This window comes from Marmota marmota, unplaced genomic scaffold, assembly GCF_001458135.2.
Source record: "Marmota marmota marmota unplaced genomic scaffold, marMar, whole genome shotgun sequence".
NCBI classification, from domain to species: domain Eukaryota; kingdom Metazoa; phylum Chordata; class Mammalia; order Rodentia; family Sciuridae; genus Marmota; species Marmota marmota.
This window is the reverse complement of record NW_026000037.1, coordinates 33884092-33909144: the sequence shown is the minus strand read 5'-3', so window position 1 is coordinate 33909144 and position 25053 is coordinate 33884092. Positions and strand designations below refer to the sequence as shown.

Below are 25053 nucleotides of genomic sequence, written 5' to 3'. Positions count from 1 at the left end.
CCCTCAGGTAATCAAATAAGGGAAGTTTCTCATAATAGAAATATTTCAGCTACTTAGTTAAATGGAATCGTATTAATAGAATTAATACATTACAGCTTCAAATGAATTAAGGGATCTTGACAATGATCAGAAATGGCTACTAATATTACAAAAAGAGAGACAAACAAGCATTTTTTGCCTGCTGATGGAAATATCCTACACCTCTATGCAGTATATTTGCTAAAAAAATTAAAACCTGAACATGGTCATACCTTTAGGAATCCATTTACAGGAAATAGAGGAGACTAAGGAAATGTCAAGAGACAACAAAGAAATTTAATCATTAATCAGAAAATTCACAGGAAAATAAGTTTCTTCACCAAATAGTTGTTATGGCTTAGATAAGTAGTACCCCCCAAAATCTCATGTATGAGAGAATGCAAGAATATTCAGAGAGCTTTAACTTAATCAGTGGCTTAATCCATTGGTTAACTGGATGATAACTGTAGGCAGGTAAGTTGTGCCTAGAGAGATAGGTCACTGAGGGCATGACTTTAAGGTGTACATTTTGTGCCTTGGGGAATGAAGCGCTCTCTCTTTCTGCTTCCTGATGGCCATGTCTTTAACTGCTTTCATCCACCATGCCTTTCCACCATTATTAGTTCTGGCTTACCTGGGGCCCAAAGTTATGGAGATGGTCCTCTATGGACTGAGATCCCTGAAACTGTGAGATAAAATAAACTTTTTCTCCTCTAATTGTTCTTGTCAGATCTTTTAGTCACAGCAATGAAACAGCTGATTAAAACTTTTAACAAAAAAATAGAAGGAAACTTACAGATTAAAAGAGAGACTTAAGAGACATATTCACCAATAGCTATCTATAGACTTTATTATAATATAGATTCAAACAAATTGTTACAAATATACATATAAGGCAAGTGGAGAAATCTAAACCTTGACTTGCTAGTGGATATAACTAAGAAATTTTTGTTAATGTTCAGGTGTGTTAATAGCATTTCAGTTGCAAATTGAATGAAGTTTTTAGATTTTAGAAATACATTTGGAAACATTCACAGATGAAAGTGTATGAGCAATTTGCCTCAAAGGGATCATGTCCCAACAAGATTGAATGAATATACAGATGAGACAAAGATTGATCATGAATTGATGGTTGAATCTGGATGGAAACCTGGAGATTCGTTAAACTCATCAATATGATTTTATATATTTTGAGGCATATAAAATTTTCAATAACATTTGAGCAGTTTGTTATTAATATAATAATAACAGTAAGTCTTTGAAGTCTGCCATTTCTCTTGGTCCTAACTTCCTCCTCTTCTGCAGACTCTCAACCTTTTGTTAGCTCTATCATTCTCTTTCAAAGGCTCAGCAGACATACAACCATCCAAGGCTATCCTCTGTCAGGAAAACCCATCACCTGAGCTGTAAAACTGTTCTTGGTTTAATTGTTAGCCTCCTTTTCTCTGAACCAAAATTTAGTTTGTTCAACTTCGAAATATGCTAGCAGAACACATGTATTTTCCAACCCTGAACTTCAGCAACATAAAAAGTGCACACCCTTCAAAACAATTTAGATTACACCCTGTCACACCCCTTCCTCATTTTTCAACTTCACTTTTTGCCATCCTGCATTTTGACATCATAGATATTTACAATGATCAGCAAGGACCTAGTCAGTCCTTCTCTTAGCAACTGTAAGTTTACTTATTATTTATTTAGAAAAGCCCAGAGCCCAGGCATGCAAAGAAAACTATACAAGGACTAAAAGGGGATCAAAAGAAAAGAAGCATAAACCATTATGGCCCAAAGCACACCTGGCATCTTCTAAGAGAAGAAATAATGGAAACATGCCTCCCTGCTCTGCTCATGGAGCTGTCTGATCTAATTGTGGCTCTGCAGTAGCACCTTCAAGTCTCTGAGCTCTATTATCTCAGCTGGGACCATTGCTCATTATCAACAGTATCTCAGTAGGCAGCGGAAGAGGAGGTGAACTTAAGCACCCCAACTGCACTGTTTAGGATTGTACACTTTGGGGACACACGGATGAAAATGAATCATAAAATCATGGTTCTGAACAAAATCATGGAGAGATAGATAGAGAATTGGAGAGGAAAGAGTCTTAGTGATCATTGAGTACAGGACTCTCATTTCTGGGGGGCAGTAAGTTAAGAAACATGAGAAGACTTGTACAAAACACATGATAAGGGAAGGTGTCAGACCATGATCCTCTAAAATAAAAACGCAACTTTCCTCTCCAATTCTGGGATTACAGGCATGCACCACCACACCCAGTTCTTGAATAGTTTCTTAATTTTATTTATAGTTTTTTAACAAGGCTAGTGTGAACAAAAAAATTACTAGTACACATTTTAAACCTTCTTATCCTCCCCTTGACATGAAACAAATACAAAGATTAATAAAAGCACCATGTTTATTTACTGTTCTGGCATCAGTAGTATCTGAGCTGAAGTAATTGCCTAAATGACCACTGAAGATAATATTAAAATTTCTTCTGTGTTAATTTCTTTAAATGCAGAAAAAATGCTCCCATCTCATTCTGTAAGTTTTGTGGTTTTCCAAGAAATAATAAGTCTAAGAATAATGAGTTTCCTATAGTCCTAGAGGTGATGAGGACATTATGAAGAGTGAGGCCTGGGTCTTACTGACCCCAAAGTCCTGCTTCCCTACAGCACTGGAGAGAGGAAAGTGCCATACAGGTGTCTGCCTTAGCTCAAAGGGAATAACAATCTTCTGAGAAGGGCCTAGCAGGACCTTAGAGCCATCTGTTCTTTAGTTCTCCTTCGTGATCTTCCAGTAAAAAGGCCAAGGTAAGTTCTATGCTTTTGAGAGAACTGTAAATGAATGTTCTCACACAGAAGCTGAGATTGGGTGTATTCATGACTATGCTGCTGAATATCTGTGAGTCACCCAAAACATGGTGAGGCTCCAACATAAACCATGTCCTCAGGCCTCACCCTCAGTCCCTGCCACAAGCTTATTCACACATGATGTGCTAGCCTGGCACCCAAACCCCAAATCATCCCTGAGTCAGAGCTCATCACATGGAACCCTTCACACTTGTTCTGCTGATGCTTGGCCAGGACTCTCGTTTGAAAAAGGGAAGGAATATGGGAAGTGAGAAAGCCAAGCTGTTACTTAGAGAGTAAAGAATATAAAGCAGGACCAATGGAACTCGGAAGAAAATTCCAGGTTTAGCTCTCCCAGAGAAGATCAAAGGCTGCAGAGCCAAAATGTTGTTCTAAGCCCAGCTTTTCCCCCTAGCATATGGGTGATCTGGGCCATGTGACCCACTGCCTCAACTTACCCATCAACAAAATGCAAACAAAATAGTATCTGCCATAAAGAGCTTCCTCCTGCCAGGAGTGATGGCTTGATTTTGTGGTTCAGTACTCATTCACAAAGCTGAAATATATATACCAGGAAGTTCATGAATGCATTGCAAGAAAGGTGATCCAAGAACTATATCTGAATATCTCTGGCTATTTAAAGATTCTTTCAAAAATGGATGAATAGATATGGAAAACAAAATAAGTTGGAAACTAGTAATCAATATAAACCACAATGTTATCTTCAAGGAGTTTACAATTTCAATCTCTAATAAGTGATCTTTTCATGTAATTCAACCTTCGAACTAAGTCTAGGTATCTTTTCTTTAACTATTAGGATCATAAGTCTTATTTATCTTCTTGCTAAAGTTCAAAATCTAATTTCTAACACAGGTTACTCACTGTAATAAACTCTACAAGCTTTAAAATGACAGGTTGAAAGATACAATTTTTTAGAGTTATGAATTAATAGCTATATATGTCAAAGACTTTGAAAGTGCCAACTTTTTCATATTTATAGATATATTATTGAAATGATAAAAAATGAACTGCGGAAAGAGGAAAGAACTGAGAACCACATATAATGAATCAAACATACTTAACAAGACACGTACAGACACTTTGGTGTGCATCTCTTTTATTACGTTACATTAATCAAATACTACTAAAGACATCCATCTGAGAAAAGTGTCACAATGATATTCTATAAAAACATTCTTTTAAAGAGAGTCCATCCTGACAGCTATATCAACTACATTGTCTTAAGTGATTGTCAGGCCCACACTTCTCAGAAATTAAGACAATTTATGTATGTGCTCTTGATTTCTCCTCTCCATCTGCCCATTTCTTCTACCCTAGTTCCGTGAAGGCTAGGTTTTTTAAAAAATAATTTAATTGGAAAAAAATGCACAAACTCTCAAAAATCTGGGTGTAAATGATTTTAAAAATTTTTTTAAAGCAAGATATTCCATCTAATATTTAGAGTCCTCTTTTATGGAAAACCAAACTATCATTTAATAGTCTATTTAACATTGAGATGAACACACATAAAAGCAAATAGATGAGGGAGAAGATGGGCAATACCTTAGGATTTGCAGACATCAAACAATGAGCAAGACAGCGTATATAAGTATTAACCATTATAGTAGCTATTCCAGAAAAATAGCAATACTATATGCAATACTATATTTAAAAATACAACCACTCTTGTCTTTATATAGCATGAGTTTTTTGTAGTTGTTATTTTTTTGTTTTTGTTTTTGTAATGGAGGTTGAACCCAGGAGTACTTTACCACAAAGATACATCACCAGGACTTTTTATTGTTTTTTATTTTAAAACAAGGTCTCACTAAATTGGTAAGAATTGTGCTAAGCTGCTGAGACTGGTCTTGAATGTATGATTATTCTAACTCAGGTTCTAGAGTCACTGGGATTACAGGCATATGCTACTGTACCCAGCAACAGAATTTTTTTTAAACAGATATATCCAGGTAATATTTATAGTTCTCTATGCCTATAGAGTTTTGCCTTTTCTAAGTTAAACTACATCTTCCAACAATTTATATGCAGAATTTATTTTATCCTGAAATGAGAAATTAAAAAAAAATTTAAGTCTAGAAGTTTAACTTAATTAGTCTGCAATTGAATAATCTAAATTTAAAAACCAAAAACTACTAACTAAATGTGAGACTGGTTTCTCTTGTCTTTGTTTTAAAGAACACTTACATAAAAATGATGGCAAGTAGAAAGAGGATAAAGTGTTCATGGGTTGCTTAACCACCTCTATACAGTACATGTTTGAGGCAGATTCTATCTAAGGGCAAGTTTTTTAGGCTCATACTACCAGCCTTCCCAGAGGGGGAAAATCAAGTAATAAATAAGCAGATAATTTTTCAATGTAATATAATACGGCTAGAAACCTCTTTTCTAAAACTTCAGGTATTGCACAGAAAGCAACATCCAACGCATAGACATGCTGATTTTTAAGACTGTGCCTAGACCCCTCTGAAATTTGGTTTTCTTACTATAAGACACCTGTGGGAGTTCTTATTGTTCCTTAGTACTTTCCAAATGACCAACTGCCACTTACTGCTGCCACTCCCATGTCAAATCTTCACATTAGATGATGATCTGTCATGTCTAAAGGACAGTAACCCGGTTTAAAACAATTACCATCATCATTTTGTCCAGTGGGAAAAGTCCAAATATCAAAATATGGTTAGTTCTCCCTTCAGATTTCACATCAAAAAGCTAGATTTATTTTTCTCTGATTAACTTTTGAACATGCTTTTATAAAAAAAAACTGTCATATAATTGTATTAGTGTTCTTGATATACAAATATGATTTTATTGATGACATTTAATCTGAAAATAAACTTTACATAAGTGACTTCCTAATTTTCTTTAAATATTCTAAAAAGGCATAGAAGGGTTTGAATTAACATAAACATAAAATGAGAAGTATGTACTTGACTATTGAGTCCCATGACTAAAATTTACCCTTCTATGGTATATGAAAGGTTAGTAAAATGACTGATTTAAGTACTTTCTCCTAATCCTGGCCACAGTCCTACAAGGTAGGTACATCAGTCTTATTTGAAAAGGAAATTTAGTGAGATGGAGTTTCTTGCCCAAGGTCTCAGTGGTAGAAAGCAGTAGAACCCAAATTCAATGAAATCCAGCTCTTGCAAGCTCCTGTTTTTTGGAGCCTATGGGTCTGCTGATCCTAGAGAAGCCTATAACAGTAAACTTTGACTTATTGGGACCAGTCAGTCTGGGCTCAGAGAGGTTCCCCTTTAAAAGTATGTTTCAAAGAACCCCACAGGGTTGGCTTGAAGAAGGCCTCAACATTTAAGGCAAACTCTTAACCAGGTAGACATTGTGGGGGGCAATTTCCTAAAAGATCCTTTTCCAAACATTTGTACATAACAATCACAAGACACTTTTAAATGTCAAGTCACATTTGTTCTGTCTTTAAATCAGCCTGTTTTTTTCTGTCTTTACTGTTCTAATGAGATTATAAAAAGAAAAAGTGATGGAAAATAGAAAAACATAATTTAAAACAGAGTTCATGATCTCCCAGTCTGTGACCTGAAGTCAAGCCATTGGTTTTGTTTCACTCATGTAGTTTTAATTATATAAATTTTTTCAATGCTTTTAAAATTGGGATTTTGTTTTACATAAAAATTTCAAATTTATGGCTCCTTTTAATAATTTAGGAAATCTGGCCATCCTGTACCTAGATCTGGCAATTGGCTGGAACAGAGTAAATGTCACTCAAGTTTAAAGAGGCCACATACTGTGCAACTACCCTTCCTTCCTTCCTCCCGTGGTCAGGGCCTCTCAATATGTCCAATTGTGTTACTTACTTGATCCCTATATACAGTGTGTGTGTGTGTGTGTGTGTGTGTGTGTGTGTGTGTGTGTGTGAGAGAGAGAGAGAGAGAGAGAGAGAGATGAACTAACAGGTTCTTAGAAAAGTAGTCCAGCCTTGATTTTTGCACAGACTCCTTGCCCAATTTTTCTAGCTTCCAAGAAGTTGAGGAAAGCTCATGAAAGAGAAAGTCATAATAGGGTAGTAAATTCTGGCTTTAAGTAATTCATGATTCTTTTCAAACACGCAAAACTGCCCTTGCCTCTCTCCATCCCAATTTTCTAGCAGAGAGGCTGAATCTGAGAAGGTTGATTTGCTTCCAAAACAGAGCAGAATTTCTCAACAGGCACCATCTCCCCCCGTAGGAGCAGCAGGCAGGTAAAGCAACCTGCCAATTCTCTATGCCTCTTTGAAGCCACCCAAGGAGAACCTGGGGGTAAAATAAGAAACAAATGGGAGAGAAAGTCTGTTCAAAAAGAGAATCCCAGGTTGCAGAGTCCCTCCCCCTTTTCTCTATTTGCATCCTTATAGCCCCCCATGACTTTCCCACTTGTCCAGAGTTTTGAAACAGAGCAAAAGCTCAGAAACAATTGGCAGGTGATTTCAAGTCATTACCTGCCTGCCATGATAATTACAAGTCATTACCTGCCAGCAGCATGCAGTTTTGTACCATTTGTGAGACACAGGGAGGATCTACTTAACTGGAAGGATCATTTTTCTCTGACTAAAGAATGCCAATGTTGGCAGCCCTCTGCCCACCAGTGTGATGTAATGTGTAGCTGGCATGCATTCCGCAAGGCTCATCCTTGAAGGTGTGCACACAGGAATCTTGGGTAGAAAAGGCCAAGGGGATATCTGGAGCTTTCTATCATTCATCACTATTTCATATTGCTCTGTATTATGGGAGAGAAACCCACATATCACATTTTGCAGTTTTACTTTAACAACTCTATGGAAACCTACTCAATACAGAGCAAATATAACTCTGTAATGTTAAAGGTGTGCTTTATAATCAATAGGGTTAGAAGTGTCATTACTTTATCAAGAAGACAAAGTTCTAGGGCTGGGGATGTGGTAGAGGGCTTGCCTAGCATGCATGAGGCCTTGGTTCCATCCCCAGCACTGCAAAGAAATAATAATAATAAATTATAATAAGACAGAGTTCCATTATAATCTTAATTTCTACTTGCAGACTAGATATTGCTAATGTCTGCAAATCATTCATGTCTCCGTTATATGGAAGTCCATCAAAAAATGTCATTTGTAATCCACATTGTATATAAATTGTGAATCAATGGATAATTAAAAATTGTAATGCTTTCCAGTTACTTTTTAAATTATAAAGAACCCAGTTTTGCTGGTTTCACTTTCATTTTTAATTTTATTTTGTTATCCATAAGAAACACAGGAATTTACAAGTATGTAATTGGCATAGTTAAAATCCCCTTATTTTACGCTTCTGTGTCCTGGCAAGGAACACAGGACTTGCCAGGTATGTCACACATTAAAATTTGCCTGAACTTTGAGGATAATTTCCAGGATTTTCCAAAATGACACTTCTTTTTATTCAGCAGCTTGAACATAAAGACAGAGCACTCTTCTGACTGCAAATATAGCAATTATACCAAGTTATGCTTTGACACTGTTACCACAGGCAAGTGGCCAAAGAGCATCCGCAGTCAAAATATCTAAGCAAGTTAACAAGCTCCCTTTACTCTCTACAGAGAGGGAGAAGAAAGGGAATCCAACCCCTGAGAAATGTTAAAATGAAGGAGAAAAAAGGCTGTTGGTGTTTGTTAAAGAAAATGGTGTCAGTGTCTTGGACTGATCAAGGTGTAGAATCTGGGGCCCTGACAGATGCCCAGGCCTACATTTGACAGAAAGCCTTTTTCCAGTTCAGATCTGCTTGATGATCTCAACTAATGAATGACTCGGGTCTGCAAGCCCTTGCATTGGAGCTACACCTTGCTGTATGGTTCAGTCATACCAGTTCGCCCTCCCTGTCACCTCCACTCTCTCCCATCACTTGCAAGACTACATTTTACCTCCTCTTTTTCAGTCCCATTTTACAAAATATCACCACATTTATCACACAAAAGACATCGAAACTAATTAAGTAAACTCCAAAGAACTATTACAAATCATTTTGCTTCAACCAGAGATATCAGATTTAATTAGGTGATCGGTGTTGATGGGGTACAAAAACAAAAGCTATCTCCTCTTTGAAAAGGTTCAGGCCCTATAGAGACCCAGTCTTCCCACTATGACACAAATAATAATTGAGCATTTCTTTAAAAAAAAAAAAAAAGACAAGCATGAAAAGAGGTTTCTGTGTTAGAGACAAAAGCTTTCAACTAAGGTTTGTTTTCTCTTTTTGCCAGGTGATTTAAAAACAAAAAACATACCATCTACAAAGGAATAGCTATAACCTACATTGATATTACCATGACACGGAATATAAAGTGGTCCTAACAAGCATAATTTTTGCAAGTGATTAATCAAAATCTATTTAGCCAGTCATCTTCAATAACTATCAACAGACTAGCTTAATATTACAATGAAAATCATTTATTTTTCCCTAGGTTATGCATCAGATAATAGGTTTTCTTCAGCATATAAAACAAAAGCTTTTAAGTTTAATGTTAATAGAGTAGTTTAAAAGATCTGTGTTTTAGTGTTGTGCGTTTCTTGTTCCTAAGGAAAACAGAAGAAAAACTAGATTCTCAACTCTACACAGCATTGTGTCTAAAATCAGCTCTGTTTTTATCATTTGACAACAGCGTTATTTCATATGTTGGTAATTAAAAATATAAGGTAGAATAATTGTTTTTAATCAGTCTTTATGTGTTAGTTATCAATCCCTGATAGATGTCAGATCTTCTCTTTTTTTTTCTTTTTTTAATGTTTGATCTCAAAACAAAGTATTGTTATTTTCAAAGAAAAAGCTGTATTTTTTACAAAATATATTTTGAGTGAGAAGTTGAAAACTCAATTTTATTTCTTTATTTTCATGGCACCCATCTATGACTGCCAGATTTCTTAACCGGAGAAGCCATTATCATCTCAACTCTTACACTGTATTTCACATGTACATGTATAGACACATAGAGAGATCATGAGGGTAAACAAATGCATACTAATTCACACATGATAAACATGGACCTTTTTGATTATAACTAGTATTTATAGTGTGAAACAGCTCTGAATAATGGCTTTTTATATGCTGTTGTTAAACAATTTTCCTGGAACTTTTATCCAACAAATGCACATAACTTTATATGATAGAATAGCCTTAAAGCAAGTCTGAAACAGTCATACAAGTTACCAAAAAGGCCAATCCAATATTTCCTGAGTTTAAGTACACCTCAGAATTCCTTTCTTTGGCTCTTAAAATGTTGAAAGGAAAATAATTTTCTATGTTGGCATTTAAATGGTATCATTCCGTGTGAAAAGAGTTACTGGGACATTTGTTGGAAGTCAACAAAAATAATTTGGACATATTTTGAACTTATTTTATCTGACTCCTCGACATTTAATTTGGTGTGAAAAACGGCAATGGTAGAAAACAGATGTTAAGGGGCCAAGTATACAGCAGAGGTCAAAACAAACATAAAACACCGCTTCCATTTCTAAAAGTGGGGGGAAAAAAAACGATTCCTCCAGCAACAGGTTCTATCTATGTTAAACCTGCTTTTTTATTGTTCTGCTTGTGATATCTGTAGACTACACAATGCAATACTGTCTGCCATGGAGCAATACCTCTCAGCACTAGTAATTTAAGACTTTCTTCTCTGTAATACACTGAACCATCATAACCTGTCTCTTCCCATTTAGTTTAACCTACAACCACCACATACTGATTTGGCTGTGTGTGGCTTTTTCTATTGCCATTTATTACTCTGCTCGACTCCTGAAATTCTGTTTGCAATTTAAGGCCACAAATTAGAAGCGTAAGTCATCTGTTTCCTATAATCCCCCTGTCAGGACTGGAATCGAATTTGGAGCTCAGCACTGAGCCTGGGCCTGGGCCCTTACAGGCTTTCTGATTGGTTGGCCTCTCTAAAAGCTGCAGCAGAATAAATAAAATACTCTGAAAAATAGAACTTAAAAAAAAAGATGAAAGAAAATAAACTGTTTCAAATATTTTCTTCTTCCTTCCATAATTATTAAATCAATTGTTCCAATAGTGGGGTGTTTCCCCCCACCACCACCACGAATAAATAGCAGAGCTGAATATTACTTTTTTTGACAAACTGGTATTTAAGATTCCACGTGGGAGAAAAGTGCTAACATGCTTCAAGCAGCTATGCTTTTGCTACACATGGAATATCTTTTATAAGTACTGCCATTTTTCCCACAAAACACATTTTGTTGTATTGCATATGTACTAATTAGCTGGGTGCTTTTAAATAGTATCATAGATCGTTTGCTAAGGTAAAAAATCTATGAAATCCTAATCCATTCATTCTACTAGGCCTTCACTTTTAATAAGTTTTACTTGGTATTCCTGGCATTTATAGAAAGATTTCAAAAGCTCAAGTAGAAAATCAACTTATCTTTTTGGAAAAATATTCTTTTACTGGAACATTCAAAAATTTGGGAATATGAGTGTTTTTCTTTACTTGTTTCCTTGATTCATTTTAGTAGACTTCCTACTGCCCCTGCTGAGGCTTTAGATTCTTTTAGCATTTTATATTTTAAAATGTTCCACTCTTCCATTATTCTTTAAGTATTCGGCATATCATATTACAGTTAAAGACAGCAAGATACAAAATATAAATGGAGAGAAATGGAGAAGAGCCACACCTGAACACATTTTGAGTTTTCAATGCAATTGTGAACTGCCATTGGGCCTTAAAAATCATTATTTAACTGGAATGAAATCCAACAGTCTGACTCATGTTTATTAATATACTTATATTAACCATACCCAGGCCAAAGGTTGGAAATAAATAGATCGATATTAACGGAATGCCCCAAAAGCAGACGTTGTATTTCAAAAGAAAGCCAAATTCAATGGAAAAATTATAGTTGTGATACAAGGTAAAAATAAAAATAATATAAAATAATCATAGCATTTTTTAGAGGAAAATTATTTAAAGAAAACAAAATAATTTAAAGAAAAATAAAAGAACCCATAATATTAAATCATTTGAAAGATGGGGGATTATTTACAATATCACTCCTGGAAATGTTTTCAGTTTCTATAACTTAAATTTGATTTCTATTTTTTTTTTTACGTGCAGCTTTTGCAGGCTGTCTATGGTGTGGCCTGTGATCTCTGGTTATTTTAAAAGAAACAAAGGAGGAAAACTCGCCAAGATGTTGAGGTTTCAAAAGAAACACACATACATACACACACACACACACACACACACACACAATTAGCTACTGTACATGCTCATTCTGGTTATTTCTAGATTTTTTTTCCTCCCAACTATACTTTCTGTGTTGCAGATTTATTTAATAAACAAATGCATCTTCTGGGCCCATAATACACAAATACATGCTACTGTTAATTCATTTACAGAATGCTCCATGATGGCCCCTGAGCAAAAGAGCAATCTTGTTATAATGAATGTGTACTATTCTTAATAAGCACACTGTAGCAACGACCCGACTGCACACAAAAGCACACCCAAACCATTCGGTTTGTTCCCAGAGCTCGGACACCAGCACCACTATTAAATAGCTGTGCGCTGGGAGAGCAATCCAGTATTGGCATGCAAATGAGCGCACGAAGAGGCCAGATGCTGCTCTTTAGAAAGGAAAAGTGCCTCAGCTCAAATTTGGGGGGAGAGAGAACCTGTGAATGTTACAAGCACAGGGTAGCTTCAAGAATGTGAGCCATTATATTTTTGACAGGGGTGGAACTGCCGGTAGGATGAGCTTATGGAAGATGAATAGCTTAGAACTTCTTGCAAACACGTGAACATTGAAGCTCTTCATATTTCCATGAATCCACTAGAGATTGCTGATGTTTTTGAGTTTGTTTGTTTTAATTTTGTGCTTTTTTTTTTCTTCTTCCATTCTAGTCCAATGATGCCTCTTGTTTTGAAAACATCAGAGATTTCATCTCCACTTTTTAAATGGAAGGCATCATCATTTGTGGAAGTTAAATGGTTCTCAAACATTTTATCATTGCAAAGAAAATATTAGATTATTGAAAAGAACATGGATATTTTCTTCCAAAACTATAGTTCAAAATGTGTGACACTTAGCTGTGTTTGGAGACCATCCTGGACTTTCATAATTTATGGTGGGCATGACCCATTTGTTGCTGCCTTTATCTTATCATAACAATTGACAGACTTGAGACTAGAGTAGGCGGGAAGCCTGTACTCAGGAGACCGAAACTGGTCTTGGAACAACATTGGTATACTGTGTCCCAATCAGAATCAGAACACTGCTTTTCCTTTTGGCTCATTTTTTATTTTCTTTCCTTCTCTGTGTTTCAGAGTCATTGATTTATTTGATTTCTTCAAGATAGTTGGAGATAATAAGAATCAAAGTCATAGGTATGTTTTGAAAAACTGACAAAAAAGAAGCAGGAATATCCATATGTGATAGAATTCACAAGGAAAGAAAATAAGACTTCTAAAACAGAGCTAAATAAAATATGTGTGTAATATGTTCCTTTTATAATGATGGCGTTTTGGAACAGGACCTTTCTCTCTGCCCTCATTATCAATGAATCATAAATGGTAGAATTTACCATGTCATTTCTACAAACATTTTTTTTTACAGTTTCACTTTATTTTATTTATTTGTTCTTTTAGATATACATGACAGTAGAATGTATTTGGATATTATATATACATGGAGTATAATTTATTCTAATTAGGATCCGATTCTTGTGGTTGAACATGATATGGAGTTACACTGGTGGTGTATTCATATATGAACATAGGAAAGTTATGCCCAATTAATTCTACTGTCTTTCCTATTCTTATTCCTTCCCCATTCCCTTCATTCCCCTTTATCTAAAACACTTAACTTATATTCTCCCCTCCCCTTGCTATTGTGTGTTAGCATCCACATATCAGAGAGATAGTTGACCTTTGGTTTTTTGAGATTGGCTTATTTCACTTAGCATAATAGTCTCCAGATCCATCCATTTATTGTCAAAAATCATAAAGTCATTCTTTTTATGGCTGAGTAATATTCCATTGTGTGTATACATTTTTCTCTTTTAAAAATAAATTTTAGTTGTCAGTGGACCTTTATCTTATTTATTTATATGTGGTGCTGAGAATCAAACCCAAAGCCTGATACATTCTAGGCAAAGCACTCTATCACTGAGCTACAACACCAGCCCTATACCACATTATCCATTCATCTGTTGAAGGGCACCTAGATTGGTTCCATAACTTAGCTATTGTGAATTGGGCCACTATAAACATTGATGTGGCTGCATCACTATGGTTCACTGATTTTAAGTCTTTGGGGTATATATTGAGGAATGGGATAACTGGGTCAAATGGTTCCATTCCAAATTTTTTGAGGAATCTCTATACTGCTTTCCATAGTGCTTGCACTAATTTGCATTCCCATCAGCAATGTATAAGTGAATCTTTTTCCCCACATCCTTTCAAACATTTATTGTTTTTGTATTCTTGATAATTTCCGTTCTGACTGGAGTGAGATGGAATCTCAGCTAAATTTTATTTAGCTCTGTTTTAGTAGAGACTATCATGCTAAGTGAAATAAGCCAATCCCCCAAAAAACAAAGACCAATGTAGTTTTAAATTACATTTCTCTAACTGCTAGAGATGTTGAACAGTTGTTTCTATGTTTTGTTTTGTTTTTTTTTTTTTCTTTCTTTTTGGAAATTTACAGCTTGGCTCATTTTTTTGTTTGTTAGTTTTGTTTTGTTTTGTTTTTGTGGCTGGGGATTGAACTCAGGGCCATGCAAGACAAGCACTCTACCAACTGAGCTATATCCCCCGCCCTCGTTCATATGTTTGTTGACACATTTGTATTTCTTCTTCTCTGAAGTGCCTGTTTGGTTATTTCTATAAATATTTACTGAACACCTACTTACAGGCTGAATCCTACACCAAGCCCTTAAAAGAACTTCATTTCTCTACAGATTGAAACTGCTTTGGGAGTAACATTGGTAGACGGTGTCCCCACCAGAATAAGGACATTGTTTTTTCTCTTGATTCATTTTTAATTTTTGGCATACGCTAGTGGTTGAAACTACATGCTGGACCTCTAGATTGTAAAGTATTAATTATAAACTTTGCAGTAAATAAATCTTGTATACAGAAATACTGATTTTAGTAAAAGTTAAAATAGATATAAATATATCTGGTGGGATTACTTATGTCATTTTTTTTCCTTAGACAATCATACTCTTGTCTCTAAATTTCTAAAGAGCCCCTTTCTATCAGTCAGTTGGTGCATAAAATTCATTCATACATTTATTTCATAGATATTTATTGAGCAACACATTAGTTTCCTCCTGCTGCTGAAACAAAACACCAAAACTTTATTGACTGAAAACAATAAAAATTTATTATCTCACACTACTCAGAGGATGGAAATCCAAAATCAATGTGTTGACAAACTATGTATGCTCCCCCTGAAACCTAGAGTGGAGGACACTTCTTTGTCTTGTCCAACATCTGGTGTCCCTGAACATTCCCTAATGTGTGGAAATATCCCTTCAATCCCTGGTCCCATCTTCATGTGGCTATCTGGTTTTTTGCGCCTGTCTCTTCTCTTTTTATAAAGACATCAGACATATCAGGACACACCTTAATCCAGTATGATATCATCTTAACTCAATTACATATACAAAGACTTGATTTCCAAATTAGGTAGCATTCATAGATACCAGGGTTTAGGACTCTAAACATCTTTTGAGGGGGACACAATTCAACTCATTATAAGTACTCACTAGGTACCAGATGCTTGCACCTAATTACTTTATCATGAAGAAACAAAATCCTGTGAAATCTGTTGTAGAATTCTAAGACTGTTGCTGAATTTATCTGACAATTTAAAAAATTAATAATAGGAAGAATGTTGTTGAAGATATTCTTTAGCTTACTATAGTGTTTTCTTCTTGTGAGAAATCATGGGAGAAAACACTCAGGATTCAGCACCAGGAATAATCGAGTTTCTTTCAATTAATTTGAAAAATTTAAAAATGCTTTAGATGCTATTAGACATGTAACTGAGCTTATTTCTCTCTTTGAATTGGCTGCTAGCAAGTTCAAATTAAATTTAGGACTTACCACAAATAAGTATATAATAAGCTCACAATTGTATTTTATATAGTGAACTTTACCCAACTTAATCTATTTTTTCTTCCTTTTATATCCCTTGCTATTTCCATTTTTTAATCTTGTCAATGCATTATTAGAAGTAGCATTAAATGACTAATTCTGGAGTAATGCAAGCTATAAATGAATTTTTAAATTAATTAAGATAATCTCAAATTAATTTGAGTTTTCCCTAAAACAAAAGTAATTTAAAAGATGAAATATACTGTGAAAAAAGAATACATTTCCAATACTACTTTATTTGTTCTCAAGTAATGGGAATAATAAAATAATAATGAAATAATAACAATATTTATGAAGCTAAGGTGAATCCTCATGTAATTCTGAAGTTTGAGGGAAACCTTTGAAGCAATGAAGTTTTGAAAACTTCTGTATGCTCTGTAAGTAACTGGGGGAAAAAAAACTAAAGAAAACAAAGGGATTAACATGATTATTTGCCTAAGATATATGAAGGCTATCAAATAGGTGGAAGAGACACTGCTCAGAGTCAAGATTTAATATCAGTCAGTATAGAATATTACAAGACAGAATGAGAAGAACAAACCCATGATGATCAATACTGGGAAAAAAAATGTCCCAATCCCATCTCTCCATTATTAGGAATGTTCTAACTATGGCATATTATGAATTAGGGATCTGAAATACGAATCCCACCTGGTAGAACTAAGATTTCTTCAACCCAGCTCCAAATTCCTAAGATGAATGATTTTATATGTGGTATATTGTATGAAGAATGTTCTCTTGCTAAATTTAGTTGTTGTTTTTGTTAACTTTGAGTTTTTCTTTTCTTTTCTCTTTTTTTTTTTTTTTTTTTTTTTGTGTGTGTGTGTGTGTTGGGAATTTAATCCAGGGATGCTTTACCACTAAGCACACATCCCACATCCCCAATCCTTTTGCATTTTTATCATGAGACAGGGTCTAAGTTATAGTGAATGGCCTCAAACTTGCAATCTTCCTGCTTTACCCTCCCTAATCTCTGAGATTAAGGTGTGCACCACTGCATGCCCAGTTGGTTTATTTTTAATATAGAAAAAAATGAACTACTTTATAGAGATCTAACATATACAATAATTTCACAAATAGAGCCATTTAGGAAAGAGTTACACATACACACATACAAATAGGTCTATCTAAGCACCAAGCATACACCAACACTTCCTTTCTACATTTTTACTGAATAACACAACCAGAGTACCTAGAATTTTGATAAGCAGGTAATACTTTATCTTATAATTCTGAAAACAAGCAACTGAAATTTAGCAAGAGAACATTCTTCATACAATGGCCTGTATCAATTCTGTAGCAAAACAAGAACTAGGAGTTACCAGTCTCAAGACTACAATCAGAATTGGAGACGTAGCCATTCTGCCTTCCAAAGAGTCACAAAATCATCACCCAAACATTAATTTCAAGCCTAAAGTAGTTCTTACTCCTTCTGCAATCTCCAGACATGTTCTAATGCGATCTTTAGACATCCAATTCCTGATTCCGGTCAATGAAAGATATAGGATGTCCTTGCAGATCTTTGGGAAAAATTTTTGAATGTGGTTCCAGGGCCACATAGCTTTAAGACCACATCCATGCACATTACCTTAGTCATTTTCATGACTAAACTTTTCTCCTACTCACACACTACTGAGCCAGCTTTCCATATGGTAGGATCCCAGGATTTACCCAGTCATCTCCGTACAATCCTGTCTACCATGCTGGGCTGCACTTTGCTTCTTGGGTTTTCTTTCAAATGCATGTGCGCTCAGTTTAGTAGATGAGATCATTATTCCTTACACCCTTTCCCTGATGGATGACAAACTACTGCAACAAAAATGAATACTCCCTGCATGTTATTTCTGGCTTTACCAGTTACGCTCGGTGATTTTAGCCAAGTCACTCATTCTCTCCACAGTCAGGGCTCTTCAGTGGTAAACTGGAGGTTGTTAGTTTCAGCCGAAGTACTGAAGTCTGCACTTGAAAGTTTCTGCAGATCTGGGAAAGTATTATCATTATTATTGTTGTTGTTTATGACTAACACAGCTGCAGAACTTGAGGATTTAAGATCTCCCCATGGATTTTACTGTGGCCTCCAGAACCCGAGATTTAATTTTGAAAGAATTAAATTTCTTTTTTTTTTTTAATCTTTTTTTTTTATTGGTTGTTCAAAACATTACAAATTAAATTTCTACTGCGCTTTTCGGGGGGTGACTGTGAGAATGTGTGCTGACAGACTCTTGTCTTCGGAGGCAATATCCAGACTCACTAAGACAATGCCACAGCTTGAGCAGGGGTGACCCTTTCCCATTCATCTTAATGGAGTGTTAAACTTGAAGCCTAATTAGGTCCACTTAAATGCCAGCATTATTATACTTTTCTCTGCTTATCTTCATACCAGAAACAATCAACTAATGCACTCATTTAATCTGGGTGCGTGCAACGATCACATCCAGACACCCTGTCATTTTGATAGCCTGCTTTGCAGTCATAAAAGTACAAGTTTTAAACTTGCACTTTGGTTGTTTTTAATTGTCCACATAATTAGATTACTTTCTATTCCCTTGAAAACTTAGAGGTGAGACTGTATACACATATATTTGATGTTTGTAAGGCAGTGGGGCCTGATAACCATTCCCATAATGAGAAACTGATATCAATTTGCTCCCAGGATAACAAACCAAGATGTGTTAAATGAAAGATCCCATTCCTGTCTCTTAAAGAAGGCTCGCAGTTTTCATAGTTTATGTCCACATCCTTTCTATATTCTCTAATTCATCATTGCTGCCCAGATTCTATTTTAATTTTTTCATTCTTGCAACAAACCTTGAACAAAAGAGAATAAAAAATATATGAATTTTCACTTGACTATTTTGTACCTCTTAGAATCCAGATCTAAGCCCTTAATGCAAAGTCCTTGACTACCTTATAAAATATCTCGTAAAAGTGTATTTATTTACTCAGGGCTATAAGGAGATTAGTCTGTTTTCCTTTAGTGGTCTCTGTGCCAAGATGGCATAGAAGAACATTTTTGAAAGTTCATGGTACAGACATGCGGATAAAGACATTAGTTATTGTCTTCAAAATGGGACAAATATCCCACCCCTCCGCCCAAACATTCCTCTAAACTTTAGCCATACCACAACATGAACATGTTACTTGGAGGTACATTTTCCTAAGGTGTCTATAGTACACATGACCAACCCTACCATGGTTTTCTGGCTCTTTGATGAACAGCAGACAGCTTCCTAGCTCACTTTGCAGTGTGGTGGGACTATGTCTAAATCTACCCAGTGGACTGGGACAAGGGTGTCCCTCTGGGGAGGAAGCATTTAAAAAGCCGATGCATAACCCTCAGTGCCCTCTTTCTCTTCTTAGACAAACTTTGAACCCCACTACTGAGAGAAAAGTGCCATGGAATAGAAGCAGCTTGGAATTCTTGGTTTCTACATAGAGAGGTGCCTGGGTTAGCAGAAAGTTTGTTTGACTGAAAATATATGTTTCTGGTTAACCATTGAGATCTTGATGTTGTTATTATAATGTTGCCTCATCTATCTGGGCTAGTAGAATGTCTCATATTAGTTTCTAAGCCAATCTCATTAAATAGATACTCATATATTAATTGTCATTATTTCTAGTTTCAAACAGAGTGAACAAATAAAGGTATGGAGCTCAACCCAGACAGTCCACCAGAGTCTGACTTCACTCCTCATCTTTGACTCCCTTGTTTCTTACCCTGTGACTTTAAAAGGCGTGAAATAGTATAGAGGTAGGGAATCATGAGAGCAGCAGAAGAGAAGGGTGTGGGGGAGCACTGGCCATGAAATCTACCAAATTATGCTATGTCCTAGTATGCACATATGCACATATACTACAATGAATCATATATATATATATATATATATATATATATATATGTGTGTGTGTGTGTGTGTGTGTGTGTGTGTGTAATTATAATGCACTAAAATAATAATAATAGAAGGAAGATGGGGAGAGGAATAAGTAGAGGGAAAGGGGAGGTACTAGGGAATGAGATTGATGAAATTATGTTCTGTGCGTGTACCAACATAATATAATGAATTCCACTATTATGGATAATTATAATGCACCAATAAAAATATGTTTTCAAAGTTAAGTTATATGACAGGCTGATCATTCCACCTTTTAAAATACCTGAAAGATAATGGTTGTTCACAATACTCAGGACATGTTTTAGAAGAGAACTCAATCTAGAGTCAAAAAGAGTAGGGAAAATTCCTTAGGCAATATCCTAAAATTCAGGTTCTCATTATTCAAGAACATACTGTGGCAATTACTCTTTAGCTAGATAAATAAATAATACACTGTCTAGAATCATTGAGAAGAACTGGAGACACAATTGAAAATAACCTGTTAAAGGGGGCTTATGTTAATTAAAATTTCAAACTGTATCTGACTTGTACTTAGCAGTATTTTTATTGAGCCATTTTGTTGAGGTGCTTACAAGGATTCAAAACTTTCTTTGCAGTGCTACAGATCAACCCAGAGACCACCAAACTATGTCCTGGGCTTGCAAGCACTCAAACATTTAAAACAGTTTATCCAACAACTTTGAAAGACAAAACAGCTAGTTTTGACTTTTTCAAAGATATGTTTATTGTGTTTGCATCAAAACAGGCCACATTGTGCTAAATGGCTTATAAAGTAGAAGTTTGTTTCCTGCTTACACACTTAGTTATGCAAATTCCCTAGCTGATCCATAGACACTGATGAGCTCCAGCAGGGACTTAAGAAGGAAGTGAACCTTAGGGAGTCTTTTAGACAAGAAAAGAAGGATAGTTTGAGATGCCCATTAAAGGGGAAGCTATGCTGATGAGGAAGGGACTGGCCATGATCTATTTGGCCAGTGCAGAGATTGCAAACCATTTACACAGTTAAAGGCATGCCCACATCAGAGTCATTTGGGACTGGGAAAGCAGTTCTCCAATTTATCAGCTCTGTGAACTTAAGCAAGTCAGTCTTCCCATCAGCAAAACACATAGAAGAAATATCTTCCTTGAAGGTTTAATTTGAAGATTAAGAGTTGAACAAAGCCATAACATAATGTCCCTAGTATACCAACAGTGCACGCTAAATTTTAACTGATATTAACGATGACTAGATTTTCATGTATGTGGATTGAGCTTATGTAAATTAAACCATATGTACACAGCAAACAATGATAATAACAGTACTACAGGTGAGTCCCCTCAATGATTGTGTTTCCCCACAGAAGAGGGGAGACCTAAGTCTGACACTTCTTTAGTTGGTCTCACTTCCCAAGTGGTTCTGGTGGTTTGAACATTTCCCAAGGATATATGTGTGATGAAACAAAATGTTTTGGATACAATTTGGAATTTTAAAAAATTTTTAAATTAATTAATTAGTTTAGGGGCTGGGGATGTGGCTCAAGTGGTAACGCGCTCGCCTGGCATGCACGGGGCGCTGGGTTCAATCCTCAGCACCACATAAAAAATAAAATAAAATAAAGATGTTGGGTCCACCGAAAACTGACAAATAAATGTTAAAAAAATTAAAAATTAATTAGTTTATTTATTTATTTTGGTACCAGGGATTGAACTCAGGGGCACTCAACTACTCAGCCACACCCCCAGCCCTATTTTGTATTTCATTTAGAGACAGGTGAGTTGCTAAGCTCCTCGTCATTGATAAGGCTGCTCTCCTATCTCAGTCTCCCAAGCCTCTGGGATTCTTTAGTTTGTCTCACTTTCCAAGTGGGTCTGGTGTGAACATTTTCCAAAGACATACGTGTGATGTAACAAAACGTTTAGGATACAATTTGGCATTTTTTAGAATCTAAACATTGCCTAAGATGTAGCACTACTGTCTTAATATAGTGAGGAATCCTTGTAATCCAATTGGTGAAGGGTTACTCACAGTTTTGTAAACATGATTTTTATTTGTTCCCTCTTCTGCCATGAAAAGCCACACAGTTTTGCAAAGAGTGCACAGCTGGGGCCCCACAGACATAGGTTCAAATTCTAACTTTACCATTTACTAATTCTTACACAAATAAGTCCTGATCCTCTTTCAATTTCCATTTCCCCATCAGTAAAATTGGGATAGCCTCACAGGAATGAAAAGAGGATTATCTCAAACAATATATACAATGTGAGTAGTCTAATATAAGCAAAAATATGAACTGTCTTCCCAATCCTTAATTCCCTATAAAGCCATCAGAACATCATAGTTCTTGGTGTGCCCCTCTCTCACTACATTATTAGCTTCCTGAAGGCAATAGCTAGGGTCATTTACACTTTGTGCTCCAAGTATCTGGAAGGACATAGGTAAGAATTTGGCTATAACATAGAGAGAGAGAAAAAAAAAAAAGAATGATCATTGGTTGCTAAGTACATATGAAATAAAAATATTCTATCTCCCCAAAGCTTGAAAAATTCATCTGTAAGCATTGTCTCTACTCACTTACCTGAAAAATCTCTCCTCTCCTCTAAAAGCATCTATCCCCATCAGTTTAATACTGCTTTGGCTACTGTCACCACTGACTTCCATGTTATCAAATCCAATGTTTCCTGTTCCTATCTTAACCTCTAAGCATGATTCAGCACTATTTATTGCTCTCCTTCTCTTGAAACACTTTCTTCTCGTGGCTTCCTTGACACTGTGCCATCATGGCTTTTCACCATTCTTCCCCCCTTCCCTGACTCTTTAATAAGCCCAGCTCACTCCCATCCTCTTCTCTACCTATATCCTGTTACTACTGAGCTCATCCATGTCCAATGAATGGTGAGCACCATCCAAATGTGAATGAATCCCAAATCACTAATCCTGACCATTCCCCAGAAATTCAGACTGAATTGTTTCTTTATGCTTCCACCTGTATGTCAAATAAATGTTTTAAATTTTGCGTATGTAAAAGAGAAAATCTGGCTGCCTCTCTTTACCCCACTTAACTCCAGCCTTAGGTAGGCACTCCATATCAATAAGTAGCATTATTCTCCATGGAGGTCAAGATCATGATTTTGCTCATGCTTCCTTAAACTTTAATGTGAATGAATCACCTGTGGATCTTCTAATTCATTAGGTCTGAAGGATAGCATATGAGTCTGCATTTGTAACTGTCTCCAAATGATGTGATGCTGCTGGTCCTTAAATCACATGACTACATAGAAAGGACCTTGGATATAATTCTTGGTTCCTCTCTTTCCCTAATGCACACCACATGCACTTTCAAACAATCAGTAATTTTTAGTCAACCACAGGTCTCCTGAATCTAGGTACTTTCCAACACTGTTAACATCCAATCAAGGCCACCATCATCTTTCTCCTGTATTACTGCAATAGACTTCTAGTTAGTTCCCTTTTTGTTCTCTGTCCTTTTTTTCAGGATGTTCTTTCCCCAGCAGTCTTATATTCACATCCCTTCACCACCAGCCAGTGGCTGTTCCCATCACACTCATGATTAAATGACAGCCAGTAACTCTGATCTGAGACCTTCTCATCCTCCAATTTATTTGGTACCTCTCTCTAGCTCACAACATGCCAGCCACACAGATCTCCCATTCTTCAAATTGCCAAGTTCACTCCCACCTTGAGGCTTTTGCTCTAGGTGATGTCTTCTTGGAAGATTCTTCCACTTGGTCTTTCTTTCACTTGGCTGGCTGCTTCTTCTCATTCAAGTCATAACTCAGAATGACCTTCCTTACAACCAAATCCAAAAAAATACAGGTGACAGTCTGTCACTGGTCACTTGCTATCAAATCACTTATTTCTCTGCATCTCACTTATGATTTTGTGACATATTTCTGGATCTCCTCTACCCTTTTCCTCTATCTCCTCACTTCCTACACCAAGAGTACTGCTAGGTGTTGGGGCACACACCTATAATTCTAGCAACTCAGGAAGCTGAGGCACAAAGTTCACATGTTTGATGCCAGGTTGGGCAACTTAGTAGCAAGATTGCGTCTCAAAATAAAAAATAAAAAAGGATGAAAATATAGCTCAGTGGTAGACAGTTCCTGAGTTCAATCTCCAGCACTTAAAAAAAAAGGTAAGCCCTATGAAAACAGAAACTAGGTTCATCTTTATCCTGTTGACAGTTGAGGTTCCTGCATCTAAGGTAATTCCGTGCAGGTAGTATGCATGCAATAATTATCTGATGCATAACTGGATGAGTAAATGATTAAAGAAAAGTTCTGGAGTCTATTGTAGATTTAGAGCAAATATGCAGCTAACTGGTGTCTGGGCTTTCCACTTTGTCATGCAGGCTACTTCTCTGGGGCCACCCAGTTCAGCATGATATAATTGAAAATTCAGATGAGCATCTGAGGATGAATGATCACTATTTTTTTCATTAAAAACCTTAGGGAGAGGGAAGTTTATTCGTAGTGATTAAAAATACAGTATGATTGCATTATTTATTTTTTTAAAAAAAAATGGGTGGAAATAGGGTAATTCTGGTGGGTTACAAAGTATAGTCCCACAGTCAGCAATATCTATATCATCTGGGAACTTGTTAGATATGCAGATTCTTAGGTAATACCCCTGATCTTCTGAACAGAAACTGTGGATGAGGACAATCAAACTGTTTTGAAGACTCTTTAGGTAATTCTGATGCATGCTAAAATTTGAGAATCACTGATTTAGACCACTCACATCATGAGTTTCCAGTACTCAGAAAAATTGGTGACTTTCAAGGATATTTAGTCTAGGCATTAAATGATGTCCAAAGAGTCATACAGAGCTCTCAAGTTGGTTATTATCCAGCATTACAGATATACTGGAAATGCTTTGACTGACCTGAGTTTATCCAGGAAACAGGACTCTAATTTTCTCATTCAGTTATCTTTTACTTTCCATAACATTCTCATTTGTTCCCTCAAGTTTAGCTAGTGCCACTAATACCAGAGGGTCTTGGTATCTGAGGAAAGCACTAGCATCTGAACTATAAACTAGTCATGCTGGGTAGCTCTTCTATACACACACACACACAGAGAAAGAGAGAGAGGGGGAGAGAGAGAGAGAGAGAGAGAGAGAGAGAGAGAGAGAGAGAGAGAGA

The 25053-nt window shown here is 36.1% G+C and overlaps 1 long non-coding RNA gene across 1 annotated transcript in view; it reads right to left on the bottom strand.

Moving 5' to 3' along the window:
* Nucleotides 1–558: 558 nt before the first annotated feature.
* Nucleotides 559–25053, bottom strand: part of LOC125619386 — a 44585-nt gene continuing 20090 nt past the window's right edge. The window contains exon 3 of the long non-coding RNA XR_007350912.1: nt 559–703. This is a non-coding gene — a long non-coding RNA (uncharacterized LOC125619386). The remainder of the gene's footprint in view (nt 704–25053) is intronic.